The sequence below is a fragment of the Vombatus ursinus genome, unplaced genomic scaffold, assembly GCF_900497805.2.
Source record: "Vombatus ursinus unplaced genomic scaffold, bare-nosed wombat genome assembly UNPS02014794.1, whole genome shotgun sequence".
NCBI classification, from domain to species: Eukaryota; Metazoa; Chordata; class Mammalia; order Diprotodontia; family Vombatidae; genus Vombatus; species Vombatus ursinus.
In genome coordinates, this window is record NW_020954572.1 from 2038927 (window position 1) to 2055010 (window position 16084).

The window sequence follows — 16084 nt, forward strand, 5'->3', positions numbered from 1 at the left end:
ATGAGGGAGACAACATGCAAACGAATATATAAAGCAATCTATATACAGCATAAATCGGAAATAGCTAATGGAGGGAAGGCATTAGAATTAAGAGGGTTTTGAGGAGGCTTCCTGTAGAACATGGGAATTTAGCTGGAATTTAAAGGAAGCCAGGGAGGTTATTAGGCAGAGCAGAGGAGAAAGAACATTTCAGGTATGGGGGACAACCAGAAAAAATAAATGCCCACAGCTGAGAGATGGGCATGGAACAGCCAGGAGTCCAGTGTTACTGAATTGAAGAGTACATGTCCCCACCATATGATTATTAAACAAAAGACAATCACTAATAGAAGATTAGGGCAGCTAGGTGACAGTGGATAGAGTGACAGCCCTGGAGTCAGGAGGACCCAAGTTCAAATCTAGCCTCAAACACTCACTAGTTGTGTGACCCTGGGCAAGTCACTTAACCCTGTTTGCTTCAGTTTCCTTATCTGTAAAATGAGCTGGAGAAGCACATGGCAAACCACTCCAGTATCTCTGCCAAGAAAACTCCAAATGGGGTCATAAAGAGTCAGATATGACTAATAAACTAAAAAAAATACACATATATATATACATGTAAATATATGTGGTCATCAGTTTATTAATATGGAGTCATCCACATGGAGGATGGTAGAGACCTGATTCCAGAAGAATCATGAAAACTGGAGTATGCATGGATATGCTGTGTTGACCATTCACATGGTTGGGAGGAACCTATTCCATTGGTTTTGTAGCCCAAACTGTCAGTGTCTTTAAAACAGCCCAAGTCAGGACTTGCCATGCCTTGGCTGCATTCGCATATGAGGGAGTAGATTAACAACTGCAATAATGACCATGTAATAAATGCCATGTAATAAGAGGGGAGGGCCTCCTTCCTCCTCCTGAGGCCGTTTGGGCCCTGCCCTGAGAAATGGGCCTGGATCTTTGCCTTTTTATTGTCATTCTAGGTTCAGGAAGTAGCATCTCCCATCTGGGCCACAAGTGCCATCCCTGAGGATCTAGCAGTCCAGGAATCCAGGGTCAGTGTTACAGTCAGCCCAGCAGCAATGCCCTGAGCCACAAGGGTCCAGAATTCCAGCCCAACAGAAGCTGGGGGTGATAACAGTTTTGAACCTAAACTTAATAGGATCAATGCTAAGTTGGAGCTCAGCTAAATTTTGAGCCTAATCTTCTTCATCCCCACTCGAAGAGACTGAGGTGGTATAAGGTAAAGCATGTCCCTGAGGTGTTGGGAGGAATGTTTACACTTTGTTTTAGATATATCTTTGAAGTAAATATTCCTTTATGAAAGCTTTCCAATGTTAAGTGGCTAACTGGAACTGGGGTGCTAGTCATTGGGCCACTAAAAATGGGGGAGATAGGGGCTTAAGCCACTTGAAATTTGAAAAAGGTACTCTTCCCTCACCCCTCTCAGGGTACCTGAGAATCTGAGAATCCTGAAAGGAGAAATATAACAGGCCTGGCCCTGAGAGGCTGGATCAACTTCATTACACATATTTCTGAAAGCAAACAGTTAAACAATGATTAAGGAAGACATACTGTTTAGGTGATAGAATATGCAAGAATAAAGGAAAGTCTATGACCTGGGAGGGGCAGCTAGGTGGTACAGTGGGTAGAGCACCAGACTTAAAGTCAGGAAGATCTTAACTTAAAGCCAGGAAGATCTGAGTTCAAATCCAGCCTCAGACATTTACTGTGTGACCCTGGGCAAGTCACTTAACACCTATTTGCCCACTTCCTCATCTATAAAATGAGAGCATACTGGAGAGAAGAAAATGGCAAACCAATCCAGTATCTTTGCCAAAAAAACCCCATGGGTCCATGAGGTCATGATGAGTCGGACACAACTGAAGGACAAAACAAAAGACCTGGGAGTGAAATAAAATCTAATCTCAACTGGGAATAAAACAATATTACTCAAGTGATCTACTCTTGGCAGTCTCTTGCTAGGAATCAAGGACTAAGTTGGGGGACCAGCTCCTCCCCACATGTCTGTAGTTCAAGGAGCCTCCCTTCTGCCATATGATGTCTGTGTCTTCTCTGTCTTTCCTCTTCTCTCACAGAAGTTTCTAAATCAATTGACAGAGGTCCCTGCTGAAAAGTCAAATGGAAAGGTCCTGTAGTCCTTAGTGTTCAGAGGCAAAACGTGATAGTGTATCTTCCTTTATGGCATTTGCACTGTTAAGAACTTTATCTGTTTCTAGCATTGAACTGTTTGACAGGGCCAAGGACTTTGGTGGTAAGGGCTTTCCTTCCCACGTCTTCAGGAGCAATGGCTGCTGAGGAAAGTGGCCACAGCTCCACAAAGGATGCTTCCCCTGGGCTCCTCAGCCTAGATTGGAAGTAAGACCAGTGTCTTGGAGTGTGGCATGGCAGGGTTCAGAAGAGTGGAGAAAGGGGATGCTGCTATACCCTGGGGCTCTTAGACCTACCTACCTGCCTGTCAGTAGCAGTTGGTCAAAGGTTAGTGTTGGCGGTAGAAAGGGTTTGGGGAATCCTTCTCCATAGGATTGTTCCCCTGAGTGGCGGCTGCAGATGGTGCTTGTGAGTATGGGGCCAAAAACAGAGTCACTAGTCTGGGAAGGAGGGCAACACTGCTCTTTCCAGAGCTCTTGGAATCAGAGTCCTGGGCTGTCTTCATCAGTGTCTGAGAGGATACAGAGTAGTGGTGGTAGTGGTGGTGGTGGTGGTGTTGATTTGACTTGTCTGGTACATATACCTCCTGTCTTCCCTCAGAGTCCCTTGCTAGACTTGGCTTGCCTGCCCTGTAGGTGACAAGCCACCTTGTCACTGAGGAAATAAAATATAACTAAGACACAGTCTTTGTCCTCAAAACAAACATTGCAACAAACAAATAAAAGCACACACAAATCCAACTATTTACATTTTGTTGGAAAATGCATGTATTGATTTTAGCAATGAAATAGTAGTAATGTTATAGCTTGTGTGTCCCCATCTGTTTTTCTTGAGGCAAATAATCTCTGACTCACTGTTCCAGAACCAGGCTGCTGCATCTCCCCTCTAAGGGTTTTAGGGTACTCTGAGGGGCTTGTAGATGCCTCTTCACTACTGCCTGATATCAGCTCAAGCCCCCATTGGCTGTGTTCCCTCCACTAATAGGTACAAGGGACAAGCACCCCAGTTCCATTTCACAAGTTAACATCAATTAGCTTTTACAGAAGGATATTTTCTTCAAAAATATAGAAAGAACAAAGTATGACCATTAGCTCCCAAGACTCTCCCCTGCATCACCTCGGTCTCTGGGGATAGTAGACTTACTTTCAGCTCAGTTTTTACATAGCATCACATTGGCCCATCGAGGTCAAATCCAGATTTGGCATGACTGCTGGATGAATTTTTGGCTCGTGTTCCTCTGGCCTGGGTCCAGAAGGTCACTCCCAAAGGTTTGCTTCTCAGAATATCATTCCTGGGCTGGCTGAAAAACCTGGTTTGGATTCCAGCTTCCACCTAAAAGGGGAAAGAACAAACACAGAGGGAGTGAATAGAATTCTGGGTCTGGAGTCAAGAAGACCTGAGTTCAAATTCTGCCTGACACTAGCTATGTGACCCTGAGCAAGTCATTTAACGTGTTTGCTTTAGTTTCCCCTTCTGTAAAGAGGGATAAGAGTGGCTAAGGTAATAATTTACTAGAAAACACACAGAAATGGGGATGCAGAAAGAGTGAAAGCTGGGATGTGCTGATTTCCTAGAATTGAAGGAAAGGGTTATCAGAAAATTTACACCCTATATCAGAACCCCACCCCACTACTGGGCAACCCTTCTCTAGGGAATAAGCTTGAGCCTGGCACCACTCAGGTAGTGCTAGGTTTGATCAGACCACCTTCTTCATTATTACTTCCTCTAACTCTCCTGGTAAGCTTTTTGTGGCATCTGGCACCACATTAGTTCTGATCCCAGACTGGCTCATATATTCACAAACACTCCTCACCACAGTTATAACACACAAAAAAGTATACGGTGGGAGCCAGAGTATGAGAAGATGACTCATGACTCCACAATTAATATAAACTCCTTTTAATATAAACAGCAGGGGCAGCTAGCTGGCGCAGTGGATAGAGCACCAGCCCTGGAGTCTGGAGGATCTGAGTTCAAATCCGGCCTCAGACATTTGAAACTTACTAGCTGTGTGACTCTGGAAAAGTCACTTAACCCCCCAATTGCCTAACCAAAAAAAAAAAAATGTACATGACCCTGGGCCATCCCTGGCACCATGCCTTCTTTTTTGTTTCTATGTAATATCTGACCTGGCCTCTCCTGCCACCAAGGACTAGGCCTCATGAGTAAACTCCTCCAAGCAACCCAATAAAATCTATTTACTTTCATGCTGGTGTGGACTGCTCTTCTGTCTTCAGTATCTCAGTACCTTCCTCTTACAGTGGGACTGTTCCTTTGGATGGTTTGCAGCCTTCCAACTGGTATAGTCATACCAAAGAGATGGATTGGAGAGAGAGGCCTTCTCTAGGGGCAGTCCCAGGACTGGTCACCCACATCCCTAGAGGGAAAGGTAGCCTTCATGCTACCTGCTTGCCTTGGACTTCCATGGTGGGAGGGGTGGGAATCTCCAAGTTGGTCACCCGTGTCCATGTGTGGAGGGGTGGCCAGTCAGCCAGGGACAATCCTAGGTGCAGCTGGCTATGTAAGTTCAGGACTCCTGGAAAAACACTGATTGACTTGTGCCTCTTCATGAAAGAATTGGAGTGCCTCACTTTAGTAAGGAGGGCCGAGGGCGCTTCGCCTCTATTGGCCGGCTGCTGTTGTGGTCTGTGTGTTGGGCTTCTCAATCCAAGTTAAAAGCTGAAAGGCAGGTGAAATGATTGGGGGAGGAAATCCAATGAGAAGTTAAACCCCTGCCTGTCATTTTGCTTGCCTTGGAGGGAGCAGAATGTCCTGACCAGAGGTTTGGGTGATTGTAAACAGCTAGAAGTGGAATGCTAAGGCAGGGGGCCCCAGGGAATACAACAATAAAAGGGAAGATTCAGAGGATGGTATAGAGGAAACAGAAACAGAGAGTCTGTGTGTGTCTGTGTGTGTGTCTATCTGTCTTTCTCTCTGTCCCTCCCTGACTGGTGTGATGGGTGGACAGGAGCAAGAGAGAGAAAGGAAAAATACTCAGTGTAGATTATTTGGGATATGATTGATAAAAGCAAGTAAGATAAAGTAAGAGAAGTGTTGGCTCAATATATGACATATGCAATTTTAAAATGGGCTTTCATCAAAGTCCACTGGAGGGATATATATAGAGAGAGAGAAAGAGAGAAAGTTTAAATAAGTAGAGATGAGAGTATTATGGGTAGAAAGTTAAGAAACTTGTAGTCTGTTTGCACTGACAGTGTGAAAAGATGATTTGAAAGTAAAGGATTTGGAGACTGGAAAGAAAAAGTTTCATGGACCCTGAGAGGGATGAAAATAAGCTAGCTGCCAGCAGGAAATGGCCTATATTTGCATGATTATCAAGAGGCAAGTTTAGAGGTTGGTCTGAGAAGTTTCAAAGTGAATTAAAAAAAAAAAAAGGCTTACACTTTGGAATATAGCTGACTCTTAGAAACTGCCTATTATTAACACCTTTCCTGATTCACAAAAAAATAAAAGGTTTGTGTACATCAGGAAACAACCAAAAGTATTTGAGTTTGATCAGAACAGCTGATTAAATACTTAGCAGAGTCTTACAAACTAAAGTTAAGTACTGATCAACTTTTTTTTAAATTTTAATTGGTGGGTTTTGAAATTAGAAATTTTGCTGTAAATTATGAGACTCCTACCCAATTTGTAATATAATTAAGCTCAATTTGAATTTTAAGAACTGTCTTGCTTCTTCCCTACAAAAAGAGAAACTTATTTAAGGGAGCAGGAGGAGTGAGCCAGAGCCCTCCTGAGAACTCCCAGATAGATTAGCTATAGTAGCTTGGAAAAATCCTGCCAGTCAGGTCCATAACTGAATGATGAGACTCTGTAGGGACTGGAAAAAGTTATGGAAAAAAAAAGGAAAAAATGCTAATTACCGTATGGAAAAAGGTACAAAGAAAAGATCGTGTAGAATCCTCTTATTTGTAAACTTGCCAGGTTTATTGAAACTGTGTTTGGTCAAGGTCCTCAGCCCCATGAAAGATTTTATTTGGGTTATGGAATTCCTAAACAACAAATTAGGTTACTGAGCATTTACAAGTTTGTTTATAATATAGAAGTGATTTCTATGATTGAGATGAGTTTAAAGTCAAGAAGAAAAGAAAAAGAACAAGGAAAAGATGTTAATGGAAATCTTGTATGTGTGTGTGTGTGTGTGTGTGTGTGTGTGTGTGTGAGAGAGAGAGAGAGAGAGAGAGAGAGAGAGAGAGTCCTGTAAACTTTGATTGCTTATTTCAAAATCGTAAGAATGATAATAATTGTGTTCAGCCCTACACTGTGATTAGTGAAACTTGCTATTTGCATTTAAATCTCTTGGGACTGAAACTGTTATCATTCTGAGTTTTGAATTTAGGTATAGTTGTCTGATGGATCATTAAGTCAGCCAAGTCAGTAATTTACCATCTGAGAGAGATTCCAAAAGCTACTCACAGCCTGAATTGCTGCAGGTTGTGAATGACTGTATCTGGGAAAAGAATGAGGGGGTGACCTTACATGGCCAAAAGTAGGATCATCTTGACTCATTTCCCCTTTGTATTATTTCCCTTTGAATAGAAATGTTTACCACCTGATTAAACTTGAGTCTGGCAATAAGAGAGGTGGAATTTTTGCTGTATGATGGGCTGTTCCAAAAATTCAACTGTGACTCTTACCTGAAATCAAACAGAGTTAGAGATGCTTCATCCTGGCATACTTGAGTCAAGTCATTCTGTGCCCTTAGGCTTAGGCCTGGAGGACCAGTTTTGATGCTGTTACAATGATATCCATGCTTTTTCCTTTTATAGCAAATTTATATAATCAGGGCAGGTGGTCAGTAGAAAATGTGAGCACAGTGCAGTTATATAAGCTCTTACTATTTTCAATCTGAATGTGTAGCCATTCCATATCTCAAATAACTAAGTAAATTGGTACTTGGGCTTGTCATCTGCCTGCCACTAGTTACATAGTCATGTATATAAGATTCAGTTCTTGAGGCATCTCATTCTTTCAGAATGCTATGGGGATAAGAATGCTATGGGACAAAGGTTTAAAAGAGAGCTTATGAAACAAAGATATGAATTTATTAATGTGTGAGGTTAAAGTCAAAAACATCTGCTTTGTTTTAAGGAATTGAATTTCATTGTAATCGGTCATCCTGCTGGAAAATAATGTTTGGGTAATATCTATTCCACTTGAATACGGTTAACCACTGAACATGTTTTACTACAGACAATCAATTTGATATACACTGTTTTCTATATACAACTGTGAATTAATTACAAAGTTTATCCACACATACCCTCCCAGGTTTTTTTGTTACAATTGGAGTAAAGTCAGCCTCTTGTAAGTAAATTCATTTCTGTAACCATTGAATCCAGATGTGGAAAGTAGCTATTTGTGAAGAGTGTTGTTACCTACATTTTCATATATAGTATTATATCCTTAATAGCAACTGATCCTTCGAAAGGAATTGGAATTAATTGGAGTGGAAAATTTTTGAGAAAGCAACAAGATCAGATGATCATGTATGTCAAATATGTCTAATGGGGCATATAAAAACTTAAATTCTTTGAAGTTTCAGGTGAACCGGGGATCCTTAACATGATGTTCTTCTCTTAACTCTATTGTGATAAGATCATAGCTACAAGGCTTGAGCTGGTTTTCACTACATGAACTAGTTATTTGAGAAAATTTGAGAGGTTGTACTAACTTGTATTGAGATCTGTTTTGTAAAAGATTTTGGGGGCAGCTAGGTGGCACAGTGGATAGAACACCAGCCCTGGATTCAGGAGGACCTGAGTTCAAATCCAGCCTCAGACACATAACACTTACTAGCTGTGTGACCCTGTGTGAGGGACTGTCTGATGTTGGCAGCTACCAGGATGGGCGCTGTGGCAAGAGTAGGGTAAGATCTGGGTATTTTGGAAGTCGAGGCAGGGGCTGTGGTAGGCAGAGTCGTGGTGAACTGGGATGGGCTGGATACGGAGAGCTCCTGAGGCAAGGTGTGGTGCCACGTGGGAGTGGGATGGCAGAGGACTGAGTTCCCTTTGCTTAGTCCCCTCCCTATATGCAACGTCATCCCCAGATGCCTCTTGTGACCTTCCTGACTTCCTGGGTCCCTTTGTGCAGCACTGACCCCAGACCCCTCCTGAGTCTGACTTCCTAGGTCACGTACTCTGTCTATGCGCTAATCCCAGACCCCTCCTTCCTATATCCGGTCCTAGCCTCCTACGTCACTCCCTCCCCCTTGGTGTGCTAAACTCAGACAGCCCCTTCCGGTATCTGACCCTACAATCATTGGCTAGTAAGAGGGCTGGGGAGGAGGGGCTAGGTAGGTACTTAGAACAAGCGTGGTCAGATCACACACGCTCTCTCCTGGCTCCTGCCCTGTTGCTCTGGCCTTGCTGCTTGGGCTTGCTATGATGGCTTGCTGTGTTGGCCTCTGAATAAAGCTCTGGTGTTGGCGCCTCCCGATGGCTCGTCTCTGTGTGGTTATCCGGCAGAGGACCGAAGACTCGAGTGTGAGTAAGACTCTGGTAGTGTGCTCCTTATAGAAGGAGTGGGTACCGGCGTACGGCTGGCAGAAGGTCAGCGTGCGGCCAGTATAACCCTGGGCAAGTCACTTAACCCCATTGCCTAGCCAAAAAAAAAAAAATAGACTTTGACAAGCACATCTAAGGAATATCTACAAGTAACTTGGAACCAGAGAAGCAAATCTACGAAAAAAAGAAGAGACCACTTCAGAGCTGCCCCAAGAATAAGACCTATTCCACAATGGCCAAGAGATGTTTCCCAATGACCAGACAATTGCATGGGACATCTGAGATCCAAGATGAAATGTGTTGATAAAATGGACATTGGGAGTAGATTACTAAAATATAAAAAGACTTGATGTTAGTTAATGCTGATGGTTTTTATTGCATTACATTGGCTTTTTTGTTTCACCATATCTGCATACTGAGTTCTCTCAGTCACCTTGGTGTCATGTAAATTCCCCCTCTAAAATTAGTCTGTGATCTTAAACATTCTTCCTGTGGTTAGGCATTCTTACTGTGATTGGTCTATCTTGTTGTTCTTACATTAACTTAACAGGGAAAATTGTAACAGATCTCCCATTGACAAAAAGGGGGAAATTGAGGCAATCAAATGATCGTAATTCCACCATATAATTGATTCTACTCTGTATCACCTCCAAGTTGTAAAGTTGCCCAAGCCATGTTTCTTTGTCTCTGAACTTAGTTCAGAAATTTAGCTAAACTGTAATAAGTCAAGTTCAGGGGGCAGCTAGGTGGCGCAGTGAATTGAGCTCTGGTCTTGGAGTCCAGAGGACCTGAGTTCAAATCCAGCCTCAGACACTTAACACTGACTAGCAGTGTGACCCTAGGCAAGTCACTTAACCCTAATTGCTTCACCAGAAAGCAAAAAAAGAAAAAAAAATTCAAGCTCAGAAATTCAGTTTTCCCACTAATCACCAAATGCCATTGACTTCACTTACCTTGAGGTAGGGTGAAGAAAATTATAACAATTGCAGTAATTCTCTTGTTAGTTTATATTGTTTTGTTGTTTTCCTACTTGTTCTTGTATTGCTATTGTGCATTGTGCTTCCAATATAGTTTCTTGGTTGGCTCCTCTATGGTTTTGGTTTTTTTCTTTTTTTTTTTGGCTAGGCAATGGGGACAAGTGACTTGCCCAGGGTCACACAGCTAGTAAGTGTTACGTGTCGGAGGCCAGATTTGAACTCAGGTCCTCCTGAATCCAGGGCCAGTGTTCTATCCATTGCACCACCTAGCTGCCCCTGGGCTCCTCCATGTTAACAAAACCTCTTGTGAACCACTCAAGGAACTTTGTGGAAGATACTATCAGGAAGAATGCATGAGCAGGGCAGGAGGGGGTGAGAGCCAGAGTGTGAAAACATGACCTATGACTCCACAGTTAATGTAAACTACCTTTAATATAAACAGCAAAATAAGCTGTGATTATCCCATGGGAAAACTTGCACGTGACACTGGGCCATCTCTGGTACTATGCCTTCTTTGTTCTTTTTCTACATAATATCCAACCTGGCCTAAGGGTGGTGCAGAGATCTACCACTGCCTTCTGCTGCCAACAACTGGGCCTCATGAGAAAGCTCCCCCAATTAACCCCAATACAACCTGTCAGGGACTGGCCTTCTTTCTTTGGTATCTCAGTACCTACCCATATTTCCAGTCTTGGTGGGACTATTCCTTTGGATGGTTTGTATACTTACAGGAGGTTCAGAACCAAACACAGCAGGCAATGAAGCTTCCTTCTACCTCCTAACTTTAACCAGTCTCTTCCCACATATAGACTGGTTTGATCCAAGATGGAGAGGCTTATTTCCCATTATTTGGCTTCCCTAAAAGTCCTCGCAAAAATGTCAGGGGAATTAGCCAACACTTGCTTGTTAAGACCTGTTAGTGGACTTCACCATTGATGGGTCCTAACTTGTATTTTGTGTTTATTTGGAAAATAAAGTAATCACTAAGACTTTAACTCTGTTACATAACAGATGAAACATGCATGAACGGTTTTTCAAAATTTTCTGCTCTTCTTACCTTATACTTCCACTGCCCCCTTATTTTTATTCAACATCCCCTAATTACACCCAAGGCTACTACCATCCCCCCAGATTGTTCCAACACCCCCCAGGGGTGGTATCCCACTTTGGGAACCTATGGACTTTAAGATGAGTGTGATAGACCCAGATAGCAAAGGACCAAAGTCCTGCAGGGTCATTATAATAATAATAGCTAACATTTATGTAGCACTCTTAAGTTTCCAATGAACCTTTATACATACTTATCTCATTTGATCCTCACAAATGAGATGTTCTGGTAAATACTTAACAATGAGTTCTCTGGGGGAAAAAATTGAATTCACAATGCACTTTTAAGTTCAATATGAATTATTAACATTTTTTCCATTACTTTCTTTCTGAAGTCTAGACAATCAACAAAACAATCGATCCAGCCCTGATTTGTAGCATTTTGCCAGTTTTCAAGGTGTAATTGCTTACACTGAAAACTTAACAATCATCTCTCACAAGTCAGTCTTGCAGAGCTGGCTGAGCTGTCCCAACACACCCCAACCAATAATCTTGTGAGGTAAGTGCTATTATTATTCCTATTTTATGGATGAGAAAACCAGCTCTGAGAGATGTTAAACATGATTTGCTCAGGGTTACACAGCTAGCTAGTAAGCATCTGATGCCAGGCTTTAAACTTAGATCTTTCTGACTGCAGGCCCGGTTCTCTAACCACTACACTACCTAAGAGAAAAGCATCCCTTGGCCTGAGTCTGCAACTGGGGCCAATAAGCAAGGCAGGGCAATGGCTACAGATTGCTAGATGCTTTGAACTTGTGCCAATGTTCAAGGCAACAGATTTGGTAGAACGACCTAGAGTCAGCATCCAAGAGTAATTTGCCCAGCAAAATTGAGTATAAGCCTGAATGAAAAAAATGGACATTTGATGAACTGAAAGACTTTCAGGTATTTGTAACAAAAAGACCAGAACTAAATGGAAAATTCGATATAAAAGACCCAGAAGAAATATAAGGAAAACATTAAAGACCAATTATAAGACACACATTAAGGTCAAACTGTTTACTTATTATACATATGAAAATGTTATCAGTATTCTTAAAACTGTTATCATTACCAAGATAGTTTGAAAGGTTGGGGCAAAGTTGTGTTTAATGAGATGACGCTAAAAAACAAAAATGGTTAGGAAAAGGTAAAAGAGAACAATTATATTATAAAAATGGGGCATGAAAGGAAGAACTAATACAGAGGAGGCAGGTGAGGGTGGAGGGCTTGGTAATGTTGGAACCTTACTCTTACCTGGGTTGAAGAAGAAACAGTAGGAAATGCCTGGGTTTAAATCCTAGCTCTGTAATCCTAATCAAATCAAATTCCTCTCACTGAAACATCAGTTTCTTCATCTATACAATGGGAAAAATAGTGCTTCTATTACCTACCTCAAAGGATGGTTGGGAGGAAAGTAATTTTTTTAGCCTTAAAGCCTTTAAACAAAGGTGAGTTATTATTATCATTCATGTGAAACTGTGAGTATGTAATTTAACTACATATGGTCTACACTCCAGGCATCCCTCACATTGTAGGGTTTCTTGTTATCTATTAAATGACATCACTTTATAGTTGTCTTGGCGAATTACTTCTCTCCGAGCTCATTTCCTCATCTGTAAAATGGGGATGAAAATTCTTGCATTCTCTTGCCTTCCTGGTCTAATGAAATGGAATAAAGCATTCATTAAACATTTACTATGTGCCAAAGTGCTATGCTAAGTGCTGGAGTTATAAATAGAAAAGTAAGAGTTGTTGAGAATTCAGAATATGAAGGGGGGAAAAACACCTTGTATAGTTCATTGTAGATGTAAATTTTCATGTTTCAAAATTGGTGGCCCCTTGGGACAGCTAGGTAGCACAGTGTATAGAGCACCATCTCAGGAGTCAGGAGGACTTGAGTTCAAATCTGGTCTCAGACACATAACACTCGCTAGCTGTATGACCCTGGGCAAGTCACTTAACCCCAATTGCCTCCAAAAAAAATTGGTGGTCCCAAAGTTGTTGTTTATCCTTCCTTCTCGAAGAGGACCATGACATCAGGGAGATGATGATATGACTTGCAATTGACCTTGATTTGAGTGAGGGAGGGCTGTGCAAAATCATCAGCCTCACTTTCTCCTCTGGAGTCATTTGGATCCAGTGGCAAGATACAGATCAGAATGACTGGAGATGGCCTTGGATGCAGTAGCCTTTTTTAGGCACCTTGGCCTTTTTAAATTAAGATCTTTAACAGGTCTCAGTTTGACTAAGGAAATACCCATTAGGTGATTAAGGCTATGTTGGAAAGGCAGAGAATGGCCTCTTTTACCTAGTAAAAAAAAAAATCAATCTGGGAGGGGATTTCTGGCCAAAACAGAAACAATTGCTATTTACATTCATTCTATACATTCATTCAAACAATGATCAAGTGGGGCTTGGCCTGGGTCCCAAAGAAGAGATATGAAAATGTATTTTCCTCCCTTCTTTGCAGAAATGGGGTAGAACCTTGCATATGATGGAGTTTAGTTTATGTACTAGCTACTTTCGCTACACTGGTTTTTTTTCCCCCCTTTCTTTTTACTTATTTATTTATTTATTTGGCTGTACTTTTATTTAACTTGATTTTCAGACTTCATGGGAAAACACTGACAACATAATAACCTTCAAAGAATTTATTTGTATTTCACATATCAATTATATTAGAATTTTAATAAGCATAGCATCCTGAAACAAATACTTAAATCTTTTAAATTTACAGTTACCATATTTGTAAATACCTGAAATCATGTTAAGGAAAATTAAGAAATCACTATAAATTATAATTCTTTGTACTTTTTAATATGAGGACAAATATATGCAAAATAACATTTTTTCTCAGCAACCAAAAACTTAACTCAATATTCAGAATCACAGTGTCACAAACTAATAAAATAACCAAGGTAAAAGTCTCTTTGCTTTATTAGATTTAGGGAGAAAATAACCGTGGTGAGTTCATAACCAAGACAGAAAAAATAAGGAGAACTTTCCCACGTGGGTACAAAAAGTCTCCCTTGAGTTTTCATGTTTCATCAAACCTGAAAAGAAACAGTAACTAAAAGTAACTCCAAATCACTGTAAATCATAAACAGCTCTAAAGAGCTTTTAGGTGGGATTAGGAATATTCATTATTTGTAATACAAATAAAGGTCCAACTTAAGGTTCTCCCACAACCAAGACACAAATATTCCTTTAAAAGAAGTTCCACATGCTGGGCTGTATTATTTGACATCACAAGTGCTTAATAATTAGAATATTACCACAATATTTTTCACATACATAGCACCTTTCACGTAAGGATCTCCAAGTACTTTTCAAACATTGGTTTCCTTTTCTTTTAAAAAAATTTTTAAAAAGAAATGATCATTAGCAACCTAAAGAAGTCCCTGGAGGGTAGTGAGAGCTACTGTGAGACTCAGATACGTCCCTGTATTCTTCCTGTTATGGTTTTTGTATTCATTCTTTTTATTGTCTTAACTCTTTTAGAAACAACTGTGCTTTTTGTACTCTGTCTCTGCCTTAAACTGTGAGTTTCTTAAGAATGATCACACCCAATACTTCCTAGCTGTGTGACTCTGGGCAAGTCACTTAACCCCAATTGCCTCACAAAAAAGAATGTTCACACCCCAGCTCTAAATCACAGTAGAAAGTCATCTCCTGGGAGGTAGGGACTGTTCATCTTTAAATACCCAGTGACTTATAGAGTTTATATTATAAAGAGAGGTTTATATTATAAATGTGGGCTGCATCAAGAGGCAACACTTCCAGGAATAAGGAATACTTAAATCAGGAACATTCACTGCAGTAAATGGAATGAGGACTCTATGTGGGAGTTTAAGGAGATTTGATCAATTTCTTCTCTTGCCCATTTCATTTACTCTACATCCACACTATAGAGCAAGGGTTCTTAACCTTGGGTCCGTGGATAGATTTCAGGGATTCCATGAAATTGAATTAGAAAGTAAAATTGCATCTTTATTTTCACTAACCTCCCACTGAAATTTTAACTGCTTAAAAACATAATTCTGAGAAAGGGCTTCACTAGACTGCCAAAAGAGTCTAACAAAAATGGTTAAGAATTCATCCATGCTTATGCTTTTGAGTCCAAAAGAGATTTATTGGAGGATGTTTCTTTTAACCCATCAGCTTGAGATGAGAGCAGAATATAGTCAACAAATCTGCATCCAAATTGGATAGTAGTGTGACTTCTGTAGGGAGGATGGATCGAAGAGTTGACAACTCAATAGAGATGCCTTGAAGGAAAGGCTTCCTTTAAGTATTATGCAAATGTGAATTATCATTCCTCCAAAAATAGCTTCCCAGCTTTCTTTTTAGTATAGGAAAATTCCCATCCTTGAAGTGTTAGAGATGATTCCTCCTTTCTGGAGTTGCAGGATGGTGATTGGTGGGTAGTGAAGAGGTAGGGGCTACAACCATTTTTGGGATCTTTGGGTGCAACAACTGGTTGATGGGATTGAAAGTATGAGACTGGAATGTTTTCCAATTTACTCAAGGTTGGCAAACAAGGGGAATGTTTGGAGAAACTTCCTGACAATGTGAGTTGCCCAAAAGTGGCATGAGCTGCCTCAGGAAATAGTAGATTCTCCCTCATTGGGTATCTTCAAGAAGGGGCTGGATGACAACTAGTTGGGCATGTTGTACGGAGGTTTCCTTTTAGATATGGGTTGGCCTAGATGGACACTTGGGGACCCTTCCAACTATAAAATTCGATATGAATTGAAATTCTCTGATCCTGTGACCTTTAAGTCAGTAGTGTAAACACAGCACTCGCTGGGTCCTGGACAAATGATTATAACAAATATGTCAATCTATGGGCTCCTCCTTGTCCTTATAGCTGGGTAAAGGACAATTTCATTTAGGAGAGATGAGGCCAAGATACTGTAGCTACATTTACCTTAAATCTTGACTCACTTGGGCTTTATGACACAATGGGAAAGTGAAGACAATGTCTTAACACTGTTAACTCTCCCTCTTTTGATTATCTGAAACAACTCTAGTTTGCTATTCATGTCAAGAATGAAGGAGTTCCTTTTTGTGGCGGCAAAGAATTGGAAATTGAGAGGATGCCCATCAATTGGGGAATGGCTGAGCAAGTTGTGGTATATGAATGTGATGTAATACTATTGTGCTGTAAGAAATGATGAACAAGCTGACTTCAGAAAAACCTGGAAAGACTTGTATGGTCTGATGCTGAGTGATCAGAACCAGGAGAACATTGTACACAATAACGGACTCAAATCCTGGCTCTGCCAGCTTCGACCATAGGCAAATCACTCTACCCTTGATTCTGTTTTTTTA